Below are 25,980 nucleotides of genomic sequence, written 5' to 3'. Positions count from 1 at the left end.
CTGAGCATGCCTGCCAATTGGAGTGTTAAGTGGCTGATTTATTAAACTAGATGCAATCTTTTTTATTCAACTATTCTGATATACAGTAATGCTAGCCATGACTCATAATGACATATATTTAATTTGATAACATTATTGTGCATTTGTACAGTTGATGAGTACATCCCCTGTCCACAGCAGGACATTACTTAGCTTCTGCAGCTGAACTCCTGCCTGTTTCTACAAACTAGGGACCTGCCGACTGCCATCTACAGTTGGTAACACACTGACTACAGATAAGTATAAAAGCCCCACTTCAAAAAATCTGGGCTGTCCCTTAAATGTTGGTTACTCTGTTTCCAACAAACCTTTTATGAAAATTGTTGTGTGGATTGTTATAAAACCTGGTGATGTCATGTATATTGGCATCTGTCAAATGCTCAGTGTCAAAGTAGAGAAAAATTACACAATCTACAACATGTCTTGGCAAAGTCTCCATCAAAGCAAAGGTCAGACTGACATGTAATTAACCCAGCAGACCTGCTGTGGGCTGGGTTCTCTAGGTTCTGTCTGAAGTCTGACTAGGTGTCAGATCTAAGGCATGCTGTATGTTCACTGGTTGTACTGGTTTCTAGTAGTCTAGTAGGAAGGGGGGGTCCCCATGGTCACGGTGGATTTCTAAATGAAACCTATATTTTTGGAATCGTGAAGGTCTGAATTTTGATGTTCCCATCGCGAAAAAGGGTAGTCCTCGGAATTCCAGCGGAATTTTGAATTCCATCAATCGGAATATATGGAAAAAATTAAAAATCAAATGTATCCACAACTTTTGAACCATATATTGTACAGAGACAAATAAACCATCTTTTTTGCATAAAGTTAGCATGAAAAATCAATTAAAATGGTAATTTTAATGATTTAAAATGTATGTCTATGCGTAATTGGCTTTTCTTTGCAAAATTTAGCAGGAAAAATATGAAAAAAGCTATGACCTATAGGAAATCTTCCCAATTTGTCCGTATCTGGTGAGAAACATCAGCTTTTTAATAGCTGAAAACTGCCCAGCACTCCAAGCTTTCATTTGATTGGTTACATGTTGCTGTAACTAAAAATAAAGTCTGGGAGACTGTTAGAGCTATGTCTACTCCCAAATTTGTGATAGACAGGTCAAAATGAGGGATAACCATAACTCTTGAATCATACATCATACATCATATAAAAATAAACCAATTTTTAATGTAATTTTTTATTTTACAAATTGATTATGGTGTTCTCTTGATGACTGAAGTAGTTTTTATGTATTTAGTCCAAATAGTATTTCACACTTCCCACACCATATTGTAATATAAAACACAATCAGTTATGGATGTCTTTTCCATGCTGCAGTATGCTCAATTTTTGAGCTGGAGCAAAAGTGATGGTTGCTATGGAAATTAGTTGCTCTGGAGATCACTGGGAATCAGTTGGTGTCAGTTGGTGTCAGTTGGTATGATATAGTAGCTAGCTGAGAGCTACAGATAAATTCAGTACGATGCCTGCGAAAAAACAAAACTGCATTTTACATGTAGTTGGCATTAACCATGGGTCATTTACACCATTTAGCCATACAAAAGAGCCACAAACTGCTATTTTGGCAAAGCTACTTAATATTAGAAAACAGAGACAATCTCAGCCTGAGGATTTGGTTAATTGCATGGCATCTTTATGTAAGCAAATCCCTGAAAGTCTAGAGGACGTCAATCTAGAAACAACTGGCTATCACCGTTGTTGCTATCAGAACTTGGACCGTTTGAAAGGTAGGCCTACAGTCAATTAGGAATGAAACACTAATCTGTTAGCTTAAGTGATCAAATCTGATGAAATTGCTAACAGTACTACTGTTTATTATCACTAAATCTGCATTTGATTACCATGCTGTGATAAACGCAATAAATTTTGCCCAGCTTCAACCATAGTTGAGTCTTGATTAAGTTTATTTAAAGGGAAATTTCGATTTATTTCAACCCATCTCCTATTGTCCTAAATTTGTTTCAAGTGACTTGTGACATAGAAATAATAGTTAGCATGTTAGCCATTAGCCTAGATACAGCCATAGCGTCAGACCTGTTAAAACGTAAGTGAACGGGCATACCTTCAAGTGCAAAGTTAGTCCACTAAACAAGCTTTTTTCCCCCACAAAGACCGCCTCATATCATTAGGATAAATGTCAGAGAACATATAGAAAACGACATGTAAACGTGTTGTCTTACCTTACCAGTGTGGTGCCATGTTTGCACTTGAAGGTATGCCCGTTCACTTACATTTTAACAGGTCTGACGCTACGGCTGTATCTAGGCTAACGGCTAACATGCTAATTATTATTTCTATGTCACTAGTCACTTGAAACAAATTTAGGACGATAGGAGACGGGTTGAAATAAACCAAAATTTCCCTTTAATGTTTACTGAAACAAAAATGCATAGTGCTGCTAATTTTAATTATTTCAATATTTCAATATAAATGATTTCAGTAAGTGCCTCAGTGCTTTTTGAACATTTTCAGCACATTTTAACAATTTGAGTTTCAGGCTACATAACAGCCTGAAAATCTAGCCAATTTTATAAATTGTAGTACTGATAACGGTGATTATTTTGGTCATAGCAATCGTAAAATGAAATTTTCATACTGTTTCATCTCTACAGACAACAGATCACCTACAGCATCAACAACATCAAGATCTCCGCGGAAAAGTCTTCTGCAGGGCCACTCTTCCCATCACAATGCATCTTCTGTGAAAAACGTCAGTTGAAAGTGTTTGGAAAAAATCAAAGCACAGAAAAGTTTCCTTCATGTAAGGATGGACCAAGTTCTTGGAAGAAGATTGAACATCAAGCCCTAGTACTAGGATATAGCTGTCTGCATCGTGAGGTGAAAGGTAAAGATCTATTTGCCAGGGAAGCACAGTACCACCCTTACTGTCGCAATTTGTTCAATAGCAAATACAAAAATCATATCCGTGCAAAGAAGCGACTTGATATCCGCAACTCTGACACAGCTCAGGCCAGGAGGGCTGCTGCTCATCAAGAGGCATTCTTCTCTGTAATTGATTTCATCAACAGCCATATTATTGAGCAGAATGAGGTGGTGCAGTTTTCTACTTTGTGGGCACTCTACATCAAGGAACTGGAGAAACATGTCCTCCCAAAGCCTGATAGGAGGGTGCTTAAGAGACGCCTCAGGGTTGACAAGATAAGCGAGAAAATTGCATTCGCCAAAGTGAACTCAAGTGATAAGGGCTTTGTCACATTCAACCTTGTCTACAATTCCAGCCTTCAAGTCGAGGAAGCGCTGTCCCATGCATACACACTTGGCTCAAGGGACAAGTTTAAGGACGTTGCTCTCCTTCTCCGAGGTGCGATTCAACAAGCATTCAGCAAATCCAAGTCCCTACCATGGCCTCCTACAGCTGATGATCTTGAAATCAATTCTGACTAGGTCCAGGTCTGACCAAGTTTCTCAACATAGTTATTTCCGGTGAGGAATCGGTTGGGGAAATGTGTGCAAAGACGCATCGTCTTGTACTGTCTATTGTCCAGGTAATACTTAAGACTTACTCCACATCATATATTCATGATCACGCTTAGTAGTCCTTTATCCATGCACCTATACTTCAAACACAATGTCATAAAATATTACCTTATAATATACACTATTTTTTTAATCTCAAAATTCATTCAGTATTCTCTCTTTGCAATATTGTTCCAGGATCTTTGCCGTGCTGTGACAAATGGTGAGTGGAAGCTGCCAAAATACATTCTCCTCTGCTGCACAGTCCGGCACCTGTATCATAGTAGGCAGTTGACCACTATCCTCAACAGACTTGGCCATTCTGAGTCATATGACTTTGGCTTGGAGCTAGAGACAGCCATGGCCAAGGCCACTGATGAAATGTCAACTTATCTGACTCCTAAGATCATCACTGGTGAAGGTAATGACGTGTTTCATGTAGAATGGGATAACCTAAACAAAATTACCACCAATGTCCATGGACCCAACATTGTGAATAGTACAGCCGGCATCATGATTCAAGAGGTGAAACCTGGTTTCAAGACGACACAGGAGAGGATGCTGCCTCTTAAAGCCAGAGAAAAGAATCGGTCACTCAAGGTTGATACTCCAAACACCCTGCCTTCTCTACATATTTACAATTGAGTTGGTCCAAAGTTTCCAGATGGCACTGTGTTGATACCTCCAGTGGAGAATGACAAGTGTACAAGGAATGTTTGATGGAATATCATGTGTGGATCTTATTGCAGATGATGGGAAGCAGTGGAAATCAGCCAGTTCCTGCATTTGGTGGATTCATCTCAGCAACAGGAACCAAACCTGCCAGGAAGTCTTCTATAGATTAGTTCACTCCAATCAGCCAGCCATTCACAGAGTACTCTGTTATCCAGGAACTGTTGAGGCAATCTGAAGAAGCCACGGCTGAGGTTGGACAGAAATACGTCCTCAGCACATTTGACCTTGGTGGGTGCATGAAGGCACTTCCCCTCATATGAAAATTTCCAGAGAGATACAAGTTGCACGTTATCACTCCAGGTGCATTCCACACTGGAATGAATTATATGGGCATGGTAACCGGACACAAGTTCCATGGGTCAGGCTATGCTGAGGTCATCCTCGAGGCTGGCCTGATCACCAGTGGCTGCTTGAACAGTGTTCTCAGTGGGAAGGCTTATGCAAAAGCACTGTTCTGCCTGAAGACCGTCTGTGAGGCAATGGAACGGCTGCTTATGGAAAGGTTTGTGGAGGAGGAAAATATCCAGGTAGAAAATATAATGTCCCTTCTGAACCTGGTGAAGTCCTGCAACCGAGAGCATCTTAACCTTGCCATGCAGGACACCTCTACCGTCACCATCATCAACAAGTATATTGAGTTTGAGGACAAAGTGGGTGCCAATCATCTGGGCAAGACTGGAAACTTCTGGTTTGGCTTCATCAAACACGTCCGCCTCATCCTCATGCTAATCTACACTGTCAAGACCAACAACCTCAAGCTCTTTCACAAGTGCAATGGGGAGATGGCTAATCTGTTCTTCGCGTTTGATGGGCCGAACTACTCCAGGTAAGACATGTTTGGGCATAAAACCACATTTATTTAGCCTGCTTTATAAAGCCTGCCAGGATTAATTTTAGAACTTACTTTATAACATGCTCCACAGGTATTTGGTCTGGTTAGAGGTGTTCCTCACCAACCTCGAGCTGTCTCACCCTGGTGCAAAGGACCTTCTTGAGAGGGGTGGCATCTCAGTAGCACGCTCACTCATTCCCGGTGCACTCAGTGCAGTGGACAAGACCATGGAGGAAACATTCATGAAGCTTGCTAAGTCTGAAGGTGATTATATTAACTACAGTGGTGTATTACATGAAACCATTCAGTGTTTTTTATTTATTTTTTTATAACAGGAATAATATATTACCCTTTTCAGGTGGTCTAGGGGGACTGTTCTCCATGTTTGGTGCCTATCAACGCTGGTGCCACACCACATCTGCTCACACCCAGTATTTTGAGAGGCTGCTTGAGATGTGTGGACTCATCGATGACACAGATTGTCCTACTAAGTCAGGAAAGCATAGTGAGCTTGAGGCAGCTGAGATCAAGAAAAGTGAGGAGGCAGTCCAGAGAACACTCAGTGCTATCCGAAACTTCACTGACCCCTTCACTGTTAGTGATAAAGATCACCTCTACAACATAGCATTTGGTGCTACTGTTCCTCTTGAGGTCAAGATAGATGTGATGCGAGCTGACACAGGTGGCATGGAAGCAAAGGAGGCATTCATCAAGGATCGTTTCCAAAATGGTAATCCTGAAGACACCTTCTTTGAACCCATCAAGAGACAGAAGCTGAAAACGATGGAGGCTTCCAACAAGGCGATTAAACTACCCACCTCACAGGGAAAGGTATAAGACTGCCAATTTCACTGATTAGATATACTTTTACATGTTATACACACATATTTTAATACGACATTTCAAATAAACCAAAATGAGAAGTAAGACATTACTGTCCTTTATTTTCAGCTCATCCAGTACAGTGAACAGAGCAACTTGGCCTTCATGCTTCTTGTGAAGTCACAGCTCCTTAAGGAACCTCTCAACATCGATGAACTGATGCGACACTCACTCACTCCTGTCCCTCCCAGCCTTGGCACTGCTGATGGATTTTTTGCCAAAACAAATAAGGCCATTATGTTGCACTTTTTGCTGGAAGACTCACCTGAGGAAGTTCCCTACCCAAAAGATGCGTTTTACATACAAGATGGCATGGCATTATTCCACACACTTGTTAATCTGCCAGACACATGTGGTGAAATTTGCCTCCAGGTGCTGGACCAGATGGTTGCCAAAAAAAACTTTGTGTTCTCGACTGCTATCATGCAGGGTCTGTCAAAGCACAGGAGAGATTGCGGCGTGGCTCATCTCAAAAAAACATCATGGGTGGTCCATCCACTAGGAAGCCTGTTGACTTCAAACAGTTCCTAACCAATGATGACAACAAGCAGCAACTCTGCCAGCTACTTCTCCAGGTGTGGGGGAGCAAAGCTGCAGTGACACGACTCGAGAAGTGTGGCATGGCGATTGCCATTGTGGAAGGAAAAGCACAACATCTGGAATCATCTCATGGTGAAGTAAGTACAATGTGGTAGGATTGAACAAATATTCTTTTACATACAGTACAGGCCAAAAGTTTGGACACACCTTCTCATTCAATGCATTTTCTTTATTTTCATGACTATTTACATTGTAGATTCTCACTGAAGGCATCAAAACTATGAATGAACACATGTGGAGTTATGTACTTAACAAAAAAAGGTGAAATAACTGAAAACATGTTTTATATTCTAGTTTCTTCAAAATAGCCACCCTTTGCTCTGATTACTGCTTTGCACACTCTTGGCATTCTCTCCATGAGCTTCAAGAGGTAGTCACCTGAAATGGTTTCCACTTCACAGGTGTGCCTTATCAGGGTTAATTATTGGAATTTCTTGCTTTATCAATGGGGTTGGGACCATCAGTTGTGTTGTGCAGAAGTCAGGTTAATACACAGCCGACAGCCCTATTGGACAACTGTTAAAATTCATATTATGGCAAGAACCAATCAGCTAACTAAAGAAAAACGAGTGGCCATCATTACTTTAAGAAATGAAGGTCAGTCAGTCCGGAAAATTGCAAAAACTTTAAATGTGTCCCCAAGTGGAGTCGCAAAAACCATCAAGTGCTACAACGAAACTGGCACACGTGAGGACCGACCCAGGAAAGGAAGACCAAGAGTCACCTCTGCTTCTGAGGATAAGTTCATCCGAGTCACCAGCCTCAGAAATCGCAAGTTAACAGCAGCTCAGATCAGAGACCAGATGAATGCCACACAGAGTTCTAGCAGCAGACCCATCTCTAGAACAACTGTTAAGAGGAGACTGCGCGAATCAGGCCTTCATGGTCAAATAGCTGCTAGGAAACCACTGCTAAGGAGAGGCAACAAGCAGAAGAGATTTGTTTGGGCCAAGAAACACAAGGAATGGACATTAGACCAGTGGAAATCTGTGCTTTGGTCTGATGAGTCCAAATTTGAGATCTTTGGTTCCAACCGCCGTGTCTTTGTGAGACGCAGAAAAGGTGAACGGATGGATTCCACATGCCTGGTTCCCACTGTGAAGCATGGAGGAGGAGGTGTGATGGTGTGGGGGTGTTTTCCTGGTGACACTGTTGGGGATTTATTCAAAATTGAAGGCACACTGAACCAGCATGGCTACCACAGCATCCTGCAGCGACATGCCATCCCATCCGGTTTGCCTTTAGTTGGACGATCATTTATTTTTCAACAGGACAATGACCCCAAACACACCTCCAGGCTGTGTAAGGGCTATTTGACCAAGAAGGAGAGTGATGGAGTGCTGCAGCAGATGACCTGGCCTCCACAGTCACCGGACCTGAACCCAATCGAGATGGTTTGGGGTGAGCTGGACCGCAGAGTGAAGGCAAAGGGGCCAACAAGTGCTAAACACCTCTGGGAACTCTTTCAAGACTGTTGGAAAACCATTTCAGGTGACTACCTCTTGAAGCTCATTGAGAGAATGCCAAGAGTGTGCAAAGCAGTAATCAGAGCAAAGGGTGGCTATTTTGAAGAAACTAGAATATAAAACATGTTTTCAGTTATTTCACCTTTTTTTGTTAAGTACATAACTCCACATGTGTTCATTCATAGTTTTGATGCCTTCAGTGAGAATCTACAATGTAAATAGTCATGAAAATAAAGAAAACACATTGAATGAGAAGGTGTGTCCAAACTTTTGGCCTGTACTGTATATTAATTCATCAATGAATCCATTTCAAAGTCCCTCTCCTCACCCACAAAGCCCTCCAGAACCACGCCCCCTCCTACCTCACCGACCTGCTCCACCACCACACTCCTTGCAGTCTTCGATCCTTTGATGCCAACCAACTACAGAGCCTTCTCCATAGCTGCCTCCTCCCCCTGGATCTCTTTACCCATACACATCTGAGACTGCACCAATCTGCCCATGTTCAAATCTCTGATCAAAACCTCTTCAAACCTGCTTTTAATGTGTGATTGTTTGTTTTCATGTGTTTAGTGCCTTGTTCTTTTAAGTTTGATCTTTTATCTTTTTATCTTTAATTATTATTAATTAATTAATTAATTAATATTTTTGATTGATTCATTGATTGATTCATTAAAATTGGTTTATTTTTATATGATGTATGATGTATGATTCAAGAGTTATGGTTATCCCTCATTTTGACCTGTCTATCACAAATTTGGGAGTAGACATAGCTCTAACAGTCTCCCAGACTTTATTTGTTTAGTTACAGCAACATGTAACCAATCAAATGAAAGCTTGGAGTGCTGGGCAGTTTTCTATAGCTATTAATAAGCTGATGTTTCTCACCAAATACGGACAAATTGGGAAGATTTCCTATAGGTCATAGCTTTTTTCATATTTTTCCTGCTAAATTTTGCAAAGAAAAGCCAATTACGCATAGACATACATTTTAAATCATTAAAATAACCATTTTGTTTGATTTCTCATGCTTAATTTATGCAAAAAAGATGGTTTATTTGTCTCTGTACAATATATGGTTCAAAAGTTGTGGATACATTTGATTTTTAACTTTTTCCATATATTCCGACTGACGGAATTCAAAATTCCGCCGGAATTCCGAGGACTACCCTTTTTCACGATGGGAAGATCAAAATTCATTATCTACAGACCTTCACGATTCCAAAAATAAAGATTTCATTTAGAAATCCACCGTGACCATGGGGACCCCCCCCCCTTCCTACTAGACTATAGAGTAAAGCCAGTTTAAGCTTTGCACCTAGACTCAATTTAAACCTCCCCCACCACCTGACAATACTTCTGCCATAAATTTGGTGTTTGTGTTGCTTTTAAAAGGAACTTGTGACGGTGTAGGTATGTTCAATACTGGAAGGCGAGAAAACAATAAAATAAAACATCTCACTTGCTGTTTTTGTCCACTGTTGTGTTACCATTAATGGTTAACGTAACTAATGTGTTTTTCAAAACCATCAGTTTATATCACCACACATTGGCTCAGAAACCAGAAAATGTCTTCTGGTACCATAGCAAGTGAGTTGATTATATGGCCGCTATTAGTGATCATTGTGAAAATAAAGCCACCCCTCATGGGTCTGTGTGATTCTTGTGAATTTAAGTTTTGATTAAATAAAAATGGAATCTTGAAAAATATCTGCCAAACCAGAATCTTTAACCGAACTCTCAGCTACTGATTAGCAGGGTAATGAAGCTAGTAGGGTTTTGACAACAAAGAAAAATGCACAGAGTAGCGAAGAAAAGATACCTCTGGTTTTGTATTGATTTGGTCCTTTTAAAAAATGTCCACCTTGAAATTGCAATGCTAAAGTGGCTGAGTACTCTTTTAATAGATTTGTGTACTTGGAAGCTTTAGCTCAAATGGACATGTTTTTTTTTCTTTTCACTACACACATCTTAAGTACGGTTGGAGGTCAAAGTTAAACCAGAGCATTGCTCTGCAATATCTGCTAGATAATTTCAACAAAGAGTTTTGGTAAGTAACAACAGTCCACTTTATAAAAACAAAAAGAGTGTTGGCCATCGCTCCTGTGGTGCTATCTATAAACATTGTATTGATAAGATCTGGGAAGGAGGACATGTCACTACAGCAAAGGTGAAAAGACAAGAAACAGCTAAATGTCCTACTGTCAATTATAATTGCAGTGCATTCAGGGGTTACAGTGTGACTACAGAGCCTTTACACATAGATGCTGTAGCTGACGTGGACCTCCTAAAAAATGCGACTAAATGTTGAGATAGTAAGGACTGCGACTGATCAGCTTGGGCTGATTGTGTCTTCTACAAGTTTCTGATATTGGTCAAGACAACATGACGCAAGTTAAAAAAAACAGCTCAGTTATCTTCCTTTCAGCAAACCTCCTCAACATGATCACTGCTCTCTATCACAGTATTTTATCACAGTCTCAGCTTCTGGCCAGTCTTGCACATGGACAATATCATTTAATGTTTTGGTGGTAATACCAATGGATGAATCAGAGGCTAAGCTAAAATGCCGTAGGTATCTCTGGTGGGATTATCATCAACTGCTTGCGCTGACCATGAACCTTCCTTAACTGTCTTTTCACGTGCAAGAAAAATATGCACTTATTTCATTTGTACTGTTACAATAGATAGCCATTCTGTCATGTCAGACCTGGAAAATTATAATCTCCCACTGTTAACCGAAAGGAAGGGCTTTTTAAGGAACCCATACATAGTACTGTTTATAGAATCAACCACTTAAAGTAAAAATCATCTGTTAATCCTCTACATCAAGTACTATTCAGTATTTCTGACAGATGTCAAGTGCCAGTATTAATCTTTATGTTTTCTTGGCATGGATCAAGTCTTATTGTTCATTCAGTAAGAGCATGGACACATGACTGTTTTGCTTTACTTGGTTGAGGTGAAACAGTGCAAAATCCTATTTCACAGCACAGCAGAGGGAATATTTTTTGTCGGACAGAAGGATCTTTGTGGATTATAAACACGTCTTCAAATGTGGTAAAAACATGGAGGCTTTGTTCTACATTCTTTAAAGTTTTAGACATGAATTTTTTTTTAGAGTAAAACAGTTGCTCATTTCTGTGACTAGAATGTAATCGGCAATGGAAAAGTCCCAAATGTTATACTGATGATTAAATGGGAGCCACAGACTGACAAATGCAACGTGATGGTTTTTATATTTTGGAGTGTGACTGCCAAAACATCCAGTCTGTACTACCAGTGTAAATCAAATAAAGAGGGTTTAAGATAGGATTCTGCCTTCTGTTCTATTGAACACAAGGGAGAAGGCATAAAAGTATCCACCTGTATCTGTACACATGCTGATTGAAGGGTGGAAGCTGTGAAGGCTGGGGATTTAATGGGGATTCTGCTCCCACAGTTTATATGATTCAATTGGTAAGAACAACTGAACTATTCTTAAAACCCCATAGAGGTTCAGGTACAAACTGCTGCTATTGATTTCTTGTCAGAACATGACATGCATACCATGGGCCACATGAATCTTAAGGAAAATCTCCTTAAGAACAATTCACAATACAGTGCAGATAATGCCTAGCCATTGTAGATGAGCGCTAAAGATTTTCATTTTAATTAAGACAGCAGGGTTCACAGAAATACGTGAAATTACCTTGACCTCTTAACACCACATTAGATGGTGGTGGCACATGTTAAAATTTAGCATCACGGAAACAATGCCAATGGAAAGTCATGTAGTATTCTTTGTTGTGGTGGACACTAAGGCTGCTCGATTATAGCAAAAATAATAATCACAATTATTTTGGTCAAAATTGAAATCATGATTATGCAAACAATTATGCGGCGCACGTGATGACTTATGTTGTTTACACGACGGCATGTCATTTCTGTCTCTACATGCGCATTTAAAATTCTCCTCTGCTCTCTGTATCGCGCACGGCGGAGTTCGGCCCCGATGTACACACACACATACAAACACACACAGACACGTGCGCACACACACACACACACAGACCAACCTCTCTCGCTCTGCCTTTGCCATTTTCCGCACACTGTTTTTGAAATCTTCTGTGATCACCTGCCCCTGCGTTACTCATAGTTCACCTACTTCACTGGCTCGTGGAGTGAAAAGAGGAGAGGAGGGGAGCGGGGGGGGGAGGCTTCCGGATGCGTTTGATTTGCAACACGAGACAACAAGAGAAAACTGACAAGAATCGCATAATCCTTTTATGTCGATTATTCTGTTTTCATAATCATTGAAAGCCCAAATCGTAATCTGGATTAAAATTCGATTAATCAAGCAGCCCTAGTGGACACACAAATTTCCTGTTTTAATAACGTTACACAATGGGCAGTGGTTAACGTGACAACCCAATAGGTAGTATAAGGTAGTATAGGTAGTTTCCTTGTGCAACAAAAGCACATGATTAGAGTTCGGGGAAAAGAAAAAAAAAAAACATGGTTTGCTTTAAAACTTACATGGGAAGCAAAAAGCAGGCTCTTGACTAAAAGTTCAAGGTTTGTTGGACGCACTGTAGTCCTTTAATTAATCAAAAAAACAAACCAAATCAAATAAAAACTTTCAAAGAGAATGTTCATATTTAACATCTGTACAATGTTTGCCATCAACATGGTAAGCTGGAAACACACTGGCACCACAGTGTCATGGCACATGATAACCCACATCAAGTGCCACCCCTGGCACTATTAGGAAGTATTGCACTGCAGCGCATCAATAGAAAACCTAGAAGACCACACACAGTTATTAGGCTACTACTTTACTAAAAGATGTTTACTTCTTTTACCTGTGCATTAGCTTAAAATCATGTCTGGACACCCACTAATTAAACTTAATTACTCACCACAAGAGCCAATTTCAAGAGCTGTGGCCCACCAGGCAATATCTTTTTTGTCAATGTCTTTAAAATGACCGGATTGTGGGTCATGAAGCTATGGATATTTGTTGACCTTGGCAACAGGGTCCAAAACTAACTTTTTCACTTACCAGCCAGGCTGGCTGGTAAGTGAAAAAGTTACCAACCAGACAGATACTTTACCAGCCAACCAAATAACAATAATAATTTAAAGGAAAAAAAAGTCAAGTCACTTAATGCTGCCGGTGGATGAGACTGGGGGGTGGCGGTGGCAGGAGCAGCAGCAGCAGCATTAACCTCCGTCTCTTGGTAAAATCTCAGCCTCAGCAGGTTCTTTTGCTTCAGTTTTTTGTTTTTTTGCAGAAGGCTCCACAATACCTGGCCAGCATCGCCACATGATACCTTTTCTTATTTCTTCTTCTTCTACGGGGGTTCAGAGCATGGAGGTACATTAACAATAGGTTCGTTTGAGATGAGCCAGGCCTGCGCAGATTCGATCACCAGCGATCGGCGCACAATGCATGCCGGTTAGTTTTGTGTCCGATTTCATCCTGACTTGCTCTGACATATTACAAAAGTGGACGGTGATAAAACCGCAAGAGCGAGGTGGCCGCAGTTTGTAGAGCCAGGTGCTGCAGTTGCTCTCCACTGACTGCACCGCCTGACTCTCACCTGATCTAACAGCTGACTGGTTTAGATTTCGACTCAACAAGATGACGTTTTAGATAAACTTTTCATTTTTGTTGAATATTAGAGATTAAGATTGTATCTGTCTGATTTGAAGGTTTATTCTGTAACAGAAAACATGTTGTGTGACTGATGGTGAAGTTCAGTTGTCAGAGACTGAATAGGCCTACATTCATCATAAACTACACAGAGTCTACTGTGTATTAATATTGGACTTTTTTAATTATTGAAGTATTTAGCAACACAGAGACTGGTGGTCAGTGGGATGTGAGGATTCTTAAAATAACGTGTACAGATGTGAAGCCCTGACTGTATCTGACTGAGCCTTAATGAAAGCTGTTGTCTTGTATTTTTTTCCCCTGAAAATATGAACCTTATATTCAGACACTGTATTTAGCCTGTGTAGTTGAGGGGACAGGTCAAACTGATATGATGCTGATTTACAGGAGAATTCATGTCAAATGGAGGATCAACCATGAACATAAACTACAGATCACCTGTATTTTAATAAATTAATCTATCATAATTAAAACAACTGGAGATTGAGAACAAACTGATATATGGGTCTTATCACTTTTGTAATGAATTGACATCATTCCAGACAGGATGTAAACGTGCCTGTGACTTCCTGTACAGACTGAAGGCTGCTGGAAACTGTCGGGAAACTGTCCGACTTCACCGCAGCTTTTTGTCACCTGCTCTCGTCTACTTTCCAGGTAAGGCGCAGTTCATCTCGAACGAGTCTAACAACAGCTATCCACCTCGGCATGCTGTGATGACGTCTTGACTGACGCACTTACATGACCAAAGATCGTCTCTGCCTGAAATACACATTACTCTGCCAGGAAACCAGCCGATGCCAACATCGTTCTCCAGTAACAAAAAATGCATTTTTCGCTGGTAAAAAAATAACTCACCAGAGTGGCAAGTGGTCTTAAAAATTTACCAGCCAGAGACAAAATCTACCCGTAACTGTCAAGTGGCAAGTGTTAGTTTTGGACCCTGCTTGGCAACTTTCAATTATACCCATTCCTCAATACACATGAGAGACTGCAACAGCCACAGGCAGGTTGCTTTATACATCCAAGGTTAAGAGAGGAGTTGAGCTGCCACAGTAGCAGAGAATAAGAGCTGCTATGGGAGCAGGTATGTACAAGCAGGGAGAGAATGGGGAATAAATGTGTCTAATTAAGGAGCAGCAAGGCTAGAAATAGAACAGTAGCTTGAAATGTGTCGCAGGGCTGTGTGCCCTCATGCTTCTGGCCATTGGTGTGGGGTTGTACATAGAAAATGACAGGGATCACTGTTTTGATGGTGCCGTTTGGTGCCAGTGTGTTTTAGCCTTTAGAGTTGGTCATTCCTGTAATATGTGTGTAGCAACTTACGAAGGTTATGCTATGGTTAAAGATGCACTGATCATTTGAAAGTGTGATTTGCTGTTGGTGTAAGTGCACCACCTAAAGCTCAGCCAACTGTACATAATGCCAACTACGGTATACAACACTGTGGTGATGCCAGCTCAGACTGTGAGAAATCTGAGTGTGACCCAAAACAACATGGAACTCATCCTGTAAATTTGTCCTGTACGCAATGAGGAGGACTCACCCCTTCCTCACTAGGAGGGTGATCCAGGTGCTTATCATCTTGTTCCTAGACTACTGCAGCTGCCCCCTGACTGGAGCTACATCCTCCATTGGCCTGCTGCAGCTGGTCCAGAATGCTGCTGCCTGTCTGGTGTTCAACCACCATCAGTTCTCTCTGCAACTCCTTTTCTCCATTAACTACACTGACTTTCCTCTAAAGCTTAATCCAGCTCAAAACTGGAACTGCTCCTTCCTACCTCTAAGCCATGATGAAATCCTGTTTGACCTGCAGACTGTATACATAATGGACATAGTCACTGTGACATCACCCATTGGTGTGTGGAGCCTCATTTTGAAGCCTCGAGTTTGGCATTTCGGCCCTTGCTATCTTGGATTTTTGGAACCAGAAGTGACCATATATGGACAAGAGAGTAGAGCTAACCCTAAAAATAGCTGCTAGCTTAGTTAGGGCGGTGCATTTACAGCTATGGTTGAAAATCAAAAACAGGTTTAAAACGATTCAATCAAAATATAATTACTGAAAAAAATGAATATATGACTCTTTAGAGGGCCTTTTAGTACAACCAAATATCAAAGAAGGATTTTTTTTGGTAACCAAAACATTACAATTACCATCCATGAATTAAAATCACACTGAAATAGGAACAGCTATGGCTACACCTCTACTCTATAAATCTGGTGCAATGCCATGATTATGTTAACTAATCAACATTGTCTATAATGATACAGGGTTCCTACACATTTGGAATTTCAAAATTCCATACTTTTCCATACCCTAATTTCCAGACTAATCTGTGTTTTTTTTTGTTTTGTTTTGTTTGCAGAGAATATGCGACATCTGAGTAAATATATCAGTGTATCATATTTCACATCATATTTAATTATTCTTAATAGGCGATTGTAGCCAAGTACCATAATGGCATGCAAATAAAACTCAGGTAAGTTCAATGTCTGGGCTGAGGCAGAAAGGTTGGGACTCTGGGTGCAAGCGATGCAGTAACGAGACGTCTGTGTTTTTTTTCCTTTCATGTGGCTCAGAATCGCCTTCTCCCCCATGTTGGCGATGTCAAACAATTTCACACAAAGCTTGCATCTAGCTCTGTGTGTGAATTGGGAATCCTTGGCCAACCAGTATTTATATACGGTACTGTCAAGCCATCCATTGTGAACCACGTGAAACTCGTCTTCTTGTAAAAGGGGCGGTATGTTTTCTGAGACGTTTGCTCTCACACAAACTGTGCTTGGCCCAGCATAAAACACGATCCGGATTGATTAAATTATTTTTGGAAATACCTAATTTTCTATTTTAGAAAACAGTATTTTAGAACAGTGGTAATAGTCTGGAAACAAATATTTTTCCATACTTTATTTTTCATTTTCCATACTTTTTAATACCTGGAAATTGATCAAATTTATTTCCATACTTTGCCAAACTTTCCATACTTGCGTAGGAACCCTGATGATAGTAACTTATGAACAGACTGCACTCAACTGTCACCCAAAGCAGCCACACAATTATGCATTATTTTAAGCCTTAATAAAAACTGAACCCTGTTCAGTTGTCAGAAAAGAGGGAATAAGTTATAGAGACCAAAATCTTTTTTTTTTTTTAGTCATTCAATGAACTGCAGTTTTTTGTCACAAAATCATTTGCTTAATGATAATCATTTGATGTCATGTGGTTTAATACAACTTAAACCACATGGGGGGGGGGGGGGAATCATTCTGAAGTCAAAATCATGGAGTGTATCCTTAAGGTAATGTCCATGAAGAAGGGATGAAAGGTGTAGACAGGCAGACAGACAGAAAGACAGACATATAGATATTAGCACTTTTCCTCTGTGTTACACAACAATGAAATGAAGGAGAATGTATGGCTTAAGTGAAGAAATACACATTTTGCAAAAAAGGCATGTAATACTCCTTAGGTGCTTTATAATGGAAGCTGATGTAACTTGAATGCAAGCCAAAAAAGAGGGCATGAAAAGCAGGGAAAGTGCACAGCTCACAGTTTTCTAACAGGCATGGGCTCCCAGGGCTCCCTGGTGGACTGAAGACTGGTGCTCAGGAGGATGAGGGGGTTAGTGATGGACATGTGGGAAGACTATGGATCCAGCTGCGCTCTCTGTAAGCTAAAGCCTCACTTCAAAGTCCATCTCCCCATCCAGCAGCCTTGGACAGCCCTTGTTGAAATGCACAGATCTTAGCGAAAAAACCAAGGGAATCCACTACAGATCAATCTGGCTAAGCCGTGCCATGGACGAATACCGATGATGTTCATTAAGACGGCAAACGCTCTCCAAGGTCACTTGAATCTCATCTAGGAAAGTGAGCAGTGAACCTTTAGATAGTATCTGAGAAATGTGAAAAATGAACAAAAGGCCTTTAATGCATTCCCACAGTGATCCTGGGAGAAAGCAAATGCTCAAAGCCCCACCAAACCTCCACACCAGCCTTCTGAGAGTGATCAGACTACATGCCATCTGGACACCAAGGTCCCATTATGGAACTGACAATTAGAGAAGAAAGGGAATGAAATGAGCCTTAGCTGCTTCGTGGGATTCAAGACAAACAATACTCTGCCGGCTTGGGACAACAGCTTGTAACATGTCACTGTTTGTTTCTGACATTCACCTTAAATGGTTTTTAGATTCTTTTTTTCTTTTTTTTTATAGCTGCTGGGATAGCAATATAAAGCTGACAATCACTAACAGCCTCCATAAATAGTTTATAGCACAACATCAGCATAAATTAGGCTTGTTATCACCCCCTGTGCCACGTTGTTCGCTTATATTTACTATCCCTTAGTCCTGACATGAATAATAGGGCCTGTTCAATTCCTACCAAACTACAGTCATATATTTATGGCGCAAATCAAAGCTCCAAAGTATTGGGAGACCAAAAGAGGGACCCTGTTGAATATGGTTTGCTGTTTTATCTCATTAAATCTGCATCAACAAGCCTTGTGAATATCAATATCCATGTCAGGATTCAAGGGCACAGTAGCCTGTATAAGTAGACGCAAAAAAAAGGTCTGTCAGACCTAACTGAGGAATGTCGAGTTGTTTTATTAAAGGTGACAGGCAATTCGATCCTTGCTGAGTGGTGCTTTTTGTGGAATTAAAAAAAGTGATGAAGGGATACAAAGATGATGTGTTTTTATATCACAACACCAAATAAAACTCAATAACAATGAAAGGAAAATCATTTAGTTTTCTATACCTGCTGTGCTTGTTGAGACAATGAAGTATGTTTGATGTACTGATGTAGTAAGATCTACCCTGTGTCCCAACTCTTCACTCTTCACTGATCAGGGTCCGACGTTAAGGTTTTTTCCTACTTGCCCTATCGGGCAAGTACTTCTCAAATCTACTTGCCCCATCTAAATTCTTACTTGCCCTGCCTAAGAGGTTCTTTTTCTGGCTGTGGGGTGCATATTTTCGCTCATGACTTATATCTTACGCAATAACAATATGTGCTTATGACATTGCATGAAGACAAAACAATATATGTGTTGAAAAACAGTACTGAGTTTATTAAAACTGGGTGTGCATGACTGGGGATATATCTCGTTTCTTGTTGTTTTGATTCATGTCCCTTATTTTTTAAGTCTTTGAAATCTCTTTATTCTGTTGTTATCTCCTAGTTATTAAGAAATTATTATTAGAAGATTCTTTATTGTCCTTTCTCAGTACATTACATACACTGAAACAAAATTTGACCTCTGCATTTGACCCATCCTACTGTATACACTGGGAGCAGTGGGCAGCCGCAGTGCAGCGTCCAGGGACCAACTCCTGTTCTTTTGCCAATGCCAGTGGTCAGGGTCACTGACAGGAGTATTCACCTAACATAGCCTACATATCTTTAATTATACACAATTATATACAATTATTATATACAATTATTTATATGTCTCTATGTATATTTTAACATAAATACCCAATATTTAATTTGCCTTTAAAAAAAATCCTCTTCCTTCATTTAATTTGACAATGTTTATTGTATTGTATTATATGTATTAATTCTCTACAGGATCTTGTATGTTCTTTAATGTGTGTTCAATTTATTAAAAGAAAAAAACAAAAAAATGTTTTGGTGAACCCTGCAGCAAAGTGAGCCCTCTTCATCAGAGAGGATCTTTGCCTCCCAGTTTGTTCCTGGCGACAGAGCAGATTTAACCGTCTTTCTTCTCAGAGGATCTTTGTCCATTGAGAGCAGGCAGCATGCTGTTCTTATCTATCGCTCTGCTCTCCGTGTCCGCATTTAAAACATCTTTCGCTGGTGATTTGACAGTCACTAGAAGCACATTATGACCCTTTGTAAAAGTTTCTGTGTGGTACCTGTGTTGTACATGAGCTAACGTTAGCGGGTAAGGACTGAGAGGCTGTCCGGTGTGTGTGTGTCCGAGTCGGTGCTGCTTGCCCGATCGGGCATGTCTGCGCAGGGTCTGCTGGCCCGCCGGCTATTTTTACTTCCCCCGGGCATTCGGGCAACCGTTAATGTCGGACCCTGATCAAGTCATCTTCTGGGTACCATGAACCTCTGTCCAAAATATCATGGCAATCCATCCAATAAATAAATCACTCTGGACCAAAATGATAGAACACAAGACTGACTAAAAGTCAAAATCACTGAAGTCACACTGCATGAGCTGGCATGGCTGAACAAAATTTAAGTCTGGATAAAGTAAAAAGTCACAGTCTGGAGCATTTGTGTCTTCTCATACATCCCCTGTGTGTAACACCCTCCCATGTGGGCAGGGCCTGGGTTCTGCTTTTAATAAGTGGCGCTACTACCTCAATCAATAAACTGTTTGAACTAATACCAAATGTTTCTTAACTTAAATTATGACTCTTGGCGGTGCCTCCATTAACTGTGTGGAACAGTGTGGAAGTAGTATGAATGACTTCTTTTTAAACCTTTTAATCTATTTATGCATTTATATAACCACAATGAATTGTCTAATTTAAATATCTATGATGCAACACATTTGCTTTAAATCCAATAATACCAAAAGGTAGGTATTTATTAACAGGATGCTAGAATAAGGGATTTTATCAAAAGGACAATGACAATAATAATTAAAATACAATGTCACAGTATCAAATTTATATAAACAAATGTATTGGCTCAAAGCCTAAACTCCCATTCAGTTCAACAAACGAATAAATGTGTAGCTTCCAATAAAACCTCGTAGTCAACTCCAATGTATAAAACCAACTGTATTATGTACCAGTTATATGAAATGAAAATGTGGGCCCACACTGTCTGTCTCACACTCACACACACACACACACACACACACACACCCTCACACACAACGTTGGGGCCTTAAAACTGTGGTTGCCACTTCAGATACAAGTATCAAACAAAAGCACGTGCACAATTTGGGGGGTGAGTACTCACGTATCCCAGGGAAACGTAGAGTGGCGAAGAGAGGCAGAGACAGGGGGCAACGCTCAGCGCGAGCGCAGGACAATGTGAGGGACACAGGGCGCGAAGAACCACCACAGTCCAAGGCACAGCAGCGGGACAGGAAATCAGTCTCTAGTCGTCCACTGGAGAGTTTTCCTGATCTCTCAAACTTGACCTCGACTGTCCGACTCCTGAATCAACAGGACAGTCTGAGCTATAAAGTCCCAACACCATTTCAATTTGAACTAGAAAGAACCTCACTCAACTTATGTTACTGTTAGCAACACACAGTTAGCTAACGTCACTATGGTAGCTAGGATAACCGCTAGCCGCGATTAGCTACAATATTTGTTTGACACTACAACGGACAGTTAAAGTTTATAAAACATCACAAGGAACATGAAGTTACCTCTGATAGATCCACTAAGTACATACATCCAACGGAATAACTGGCCGTTGATCCCGATGTCCTTGTACATACAACTCACAGTACAAAGAGCAGCTTCCCTCAAGCATTCTGATCTTTTACCTCACGCGACCTAACTCTTCGGTCTTAGTCCCGCCCCTCTACCTCAGAATAGATTTAGGTTGGCTAAATATTACAAACGTACCCAATAACAATCCAAGAAAAGAATGAATGACATTATGCATCAAACAAGATAGGCTGTAAGTCTAGCAACAAGTGTACCATGCAAATGTCAAGTAAACCATGCCCATATATGAACTCAGTTAGATAGAGCTTTTAACTTGTACATATTAACACATATTTATTCATTGTAAAACACCATGAAATGAACTGTAGTTTATTTATTGAATGTAATGTAATGTAATCTTATTTATTTAACTTATTTATCTATCAGCTATTTATGAACTGATTATCAATAACTCACAATATCCACTGGTCACATGTGTGTGAGCAGTGAGTCTGCTACATTCAACAAGCTCTCTTAGCCCTTTTAGACCAATACATACATGAAATTATATCTTTGTTAAATGCCACAGTCACATAGGCCAAAACACATGCATTAGCTGCTTGTAGATACTGAATAAGAAGTTGGTACAGCACAGTGGCTCATTTTTCACCTCTTGGGTCAACACTGTAGCTGTGTTCGAAATCGCTCCCTATCACGGATATAGTGCATTATATAGTGTGTTCGCCATTTTGTAGTGTTGTTCGAATTCTCCGCGGTTAATTTCATTCACTATATAGTAGACTATAAAATACCCACAATGCACAGCAAATGTGAGTGAACAAACGATGTACCCTACATTTTACTCCTGTATACCACAATGCAATGCTGTTGTCTTTTGCCAGAGGAGAAGAAGAAGAAAAAATTTCAGTTAGTGTCCAAAATCTCGTTCAGTCGTTCCTCATGTAGTGCACTATATAGTAAACACGAAATAGGGAATAGTGAGTGAGTGAGTGAATGGACGGTTTCGAACACAGCTAGTCTCACTCGGTGATACGGTTCTTTTTTTTTTTTAATTCAAAACCTAATTTTATATACTTGTGTTTTGTAATTATTCAGATTTGTTGGAGTGTTTGGAAAACATTTTGACTTCTTTTTTTGTGTGCATTTGAAATTAGAATTACAGAGTTGCAGTTTGGCTAATGGCCTTTAGTGCATACCTTGTATCCTGTTAGTGCGAAATAGTACATAATATATTTTGTCTTTACAAACATATTGTAGTCACTCCACTGTCAACATTAGTAGATAGTGTGTAGTTCAGAGCAAAGTTTTATTTAGTTTCCTGTTTGTTTGTTTTTTGTTTTTTTATCATTGACACTTCAGTAATGTAAAGACATATATTTCAGTATGCGGCAGTAGCCTGTTCGAGTCCCCGCCCGGACCAAATATGGAGCATGGACTGGTGGCTGGAGAGGTGCCAGTTCACCTTGTGGGCACTGCCGAGGTGCCCTTGAGCAAGGCACCGACCCCCCCAACCGCTCGGGGCGCCTGTCCATGGCAGCCCCCTCACTCTGACATCTCACCACTTTGTGCATGTATAGGTCCTGTTTGTGCATGTGTGTTAATGACAACGGAGTGAAAACATTTAATTTCCCCTCAGGGGGATTAATAAAGTATATAAAATAAAATAAAAATAAATAAATAAACGTGTCCTCTTAGATGCAGTGTCAGTTCTAGACCATTACAAATTGGGTGTCAGGTTTTATATTAAAGGTGCACCAAATATATTAAGCTCAACCATTGGTTTGGTTCTCCAAAAGACTAATGATATACACACTGCACAACAAACCCAAGAATACTCATCCGTAAGACATAAGACACTTAACTGTCATTGATGTACAACGAAATTATGTTGGGTGTGAACGTATACTGTATTTATTACTGCCCGTGAGTAATTATAATTGCTACTCTCTGAGGTGAAACTATACCAAAATATTTGCCACAGCTAGGGGGGCAGGGGGGCACTAGCCTCCTCTCAATCCTCCCCCTGAGAACTGCTACTGCTTGGGTGCATATTCATATGCATTTTCAGCTGTATGTGATTTTTTTTTTTTTTGTTCTGCCACTAAAAGTTTGACAACCCACTGTCTTGTCTTTATGTGGTTTGAGAAAAAATAAAACAAACATTTGGTATGGGTAAAGCTGCTAAATAATTTTTGAGAGAACAGTGAAACCAAACAGGTCAAGGCCGAGTACAGACTGCCTTCAGATGGTGTGGGCCAACACTTGCTGTCCAATGTTTATTTAATGGTCCAGCCAGTCTCTTGCCTCTCAAGTCTTTCCACAGGCAGCGTTTGTACTATTACACCGCTCTGCACAGAACGAGCTACAAACCCTGTCTGTACCAGGCAAAATGGATAACACGCCTCCCTTTTCAGTGCACTGTGTACAAAGTGATGCGGTTTAAAATGATTAAAAAAACCTGCAGTGTTGGCCATCCATCTTTAGCGGTTCATCTCTTCCCTCCCCCCGCCTTTCGGCACGGTCTTGAATGTTGGAGCCGTCTCCTCCCTGGGCCCTTAGACAATAGCCCTGCGAGCATCCCACTGGATAACTGCCATGGCACGCCGAATGCCAGACAGAAATAATCTCCTCCTGGTGATAACCAAGCAATCTAACAGCCCTGGGGAGCCAGAAACACTATTCAGAAAGCAATGGAACAAAACCAGGGCTGGCATGTAATGGGGCGGTGACACAGGGACCCAGGGGTTAGACAAATACATCCCCATCACCAACAGTGAGTCTGCTGACTGAAGATCAACAGACACCACTGAAAGTCTGCAAGGCATGTTGGGTTATTAACTGTCCTGCCCAACAAATATATATAATGTGTGATTATTTCAGCCGTCACTGAATGTGGAAATCCATTAACTTACTTGCTAAATGTGTTTCTTTAAAGTAGGGCCTTGAGTAGCTTTGTATGTCCTATCTTTTTGTAAACTGACATTAAAGGTGGCTTTTTTTTTTTAAATATGTGGTAGTGAAGTGTGATTTTCATACTGTCCGCACTCCTCTGTGCTCAGTTTATTTTAGAAAATGAAAACCAACTTTTACAAGTAGGCCTACACTGCTCTCTGCCAAAGTGTTTTTAATAGTACCACTGAGATGTGCTAAAATATCTGAAATTTCCAGTACTACACACGGGGACTTTAAAGTTGTGCTGACAATTAAGGCTGAAACACATCAGAAACTTGGAAGTGAAAGTGTCAGACTTTATTGACTTTTGTTTGTATTTTAAAAAATAACGTCCTGCGTGCTTGCTGTTTTGACTGATTCAGCTGTTTTCATGGGCTGGCAGGGGGAATGATATAAACTTACCATTTTAGGGTGTTCAGAGCATTATAAAGCATAACTGCTGAGTGGTTGATTGTACCTTATCTGAACAGAGCTGGACTTTGGACAAAAATACATATACACTGTATTTTCACACGTTCTCCAGGGGTTAGTCCATCTTATTAGATGTATTTACCACTAAAGCAGTGGTTATACCTCATGAGAATGAAGTATTTAAATTGTTTGTCAGACAACACTGTTGTGAGCATGTTTGAGGATTTTTTTTCAACCACTCATTATGCAGATAATTGAAGAGCTGATAGATCACATGATTCCTTTCGATGCAACCAATTGGCAAATCTCATTTAGGGCGCCCTGTTTAAACTGCTCTGGCCTGCCTACTGTTGCTGCTTCCTCTGCAAGCCGCTCTGCACCCCACATCCACCCCAGCTCCTCTTTTTAATGTTGTGTCTGACTTATTAATGTAATTTCTGTTTGTCATTGATGCTGCTCTGTTCTGTTCTTGGGGGGTCTTTACTACTGCTCTCCCTGCCTTAGGTTTTCCATGTAGGCGCATGGAAGGGCAGGGAGGTTTGCTCTATCTGCTCTCTACTCGTTTGCGCGTAGAAGGGTGGAGAGGAGTGCTCTCTTCACCTTAATCTCTCCACGTAGACGCGTGGAAGAAGCTTACTGCATAGACCTAGGAAAAGCAGAGAGGCCCTAGAACAGAACCATACCGCCAAATATAATACTGTAAATGGAAATAAAGTTTTCTTTGATGTAAGTGGTCCTGACTGAACTGATGATAATAGCACCTTTCCAGTTCTTCTGGTTTCATTACTGTCACAGCATGTGTTCTGAAACGCATATTTTTTCTTTTTACTTTTAGTAGGTACTCCAGGTGCCCTTAAAATTACGTACTGCTGCATACAGTGTTTACTCAGTCCGGACATACTACTTTCTCATTTATCCATCATTTTGGAGATGGAACAAAATGCCACTCACAGAGCTCGCCAGAGTCGGAGGTCAGCCCACAGAGCTCTGCTGTTGTTAATTTGCAATGTGTGCTGTTTTAACTTTTAAGTTATAAGGCTGTTTAAGGCTGTCATCTGTTTTCAGCTCAGCCAATGTGACGTATCTTGCGCTACGCAGAGGATTGTGAGTAAGAATAGCCAGAATAGCAGTCAAAAAATGCGACTGGATATGGTAGGGCATCCACAAATCTTTGGCATATTGCATTTGACATACTATGGGTATTGGAGCGCATGGACAGTGTCTGTTTCGTTAAAACCTTGAGGTAGGGGTGTATTGGAGCCAATTAAGGCATTTTCTTAACAGATCTGGATTGGCAATTTTTAGCTATACAGTCCCTGACAAAAGTCTTGTCGCTTATCCAAGTTGTAGGAACAACAAATAATAACTTGACTTGTAGTTGATCAATTGGAATCAGAAATGGCTTATATGAAAGGCAAAGGCCTCTAGATTATGCTTATTATACCAAAATAAAGTTGTGCATCATTCACTGAATTTTATCATTTAATTAGGACAGAAAGGTCAGATCTTGCTTGGACAAAA

The 25,980-nt window shown here is 40.5% G+C and overlaps 1 protein-coding gene across 2 annotated transcripts in view; it reads right to left on the bottom strand.

The window, feature by feature from the left end:
• Positions 1-25,980, bottom strand: part of fhit (fragile histidine triad diadenosine triphosphatase) — a 552,438-nt gene that overhangs the window by 372,697 nt on the left and 153,761 nt on the right. Inside the window, exon 4 of one of the 2 annotated variants that reach the window (XM_033627621.2) lies at positions 20,654-20,853. The exons of the other annotated variant lie outside the window; for it this stretch is intronic. The gene's annotated coding sequence lies outside the window, so the exon portion shown is untranslated. The remainder of the gene's footprint in view (positions 1-20,653; positions 20,854-25,980) is intronic. 2 annotated transcript variants of the gene reach the window in all.

Source organism: Epinephelus lanceolatus, chromosome 1 (assembly GCF_041903045.1).
Source record: "Epinephelus lanceolatus isolate andai-2023 chromosome 1, ASM4190304v1, whole genome shotgun sequence".
NCBI classification, from domain to species: Eukaryota; Metazoa; Chordata; class Actinopteri; order Perciformes; family Serranidae; genus Epinephelus; species Epinephelus lanceolatus.
This window is presented reverse-complemented; position numbering and strand designations above follow the sequence as displayed.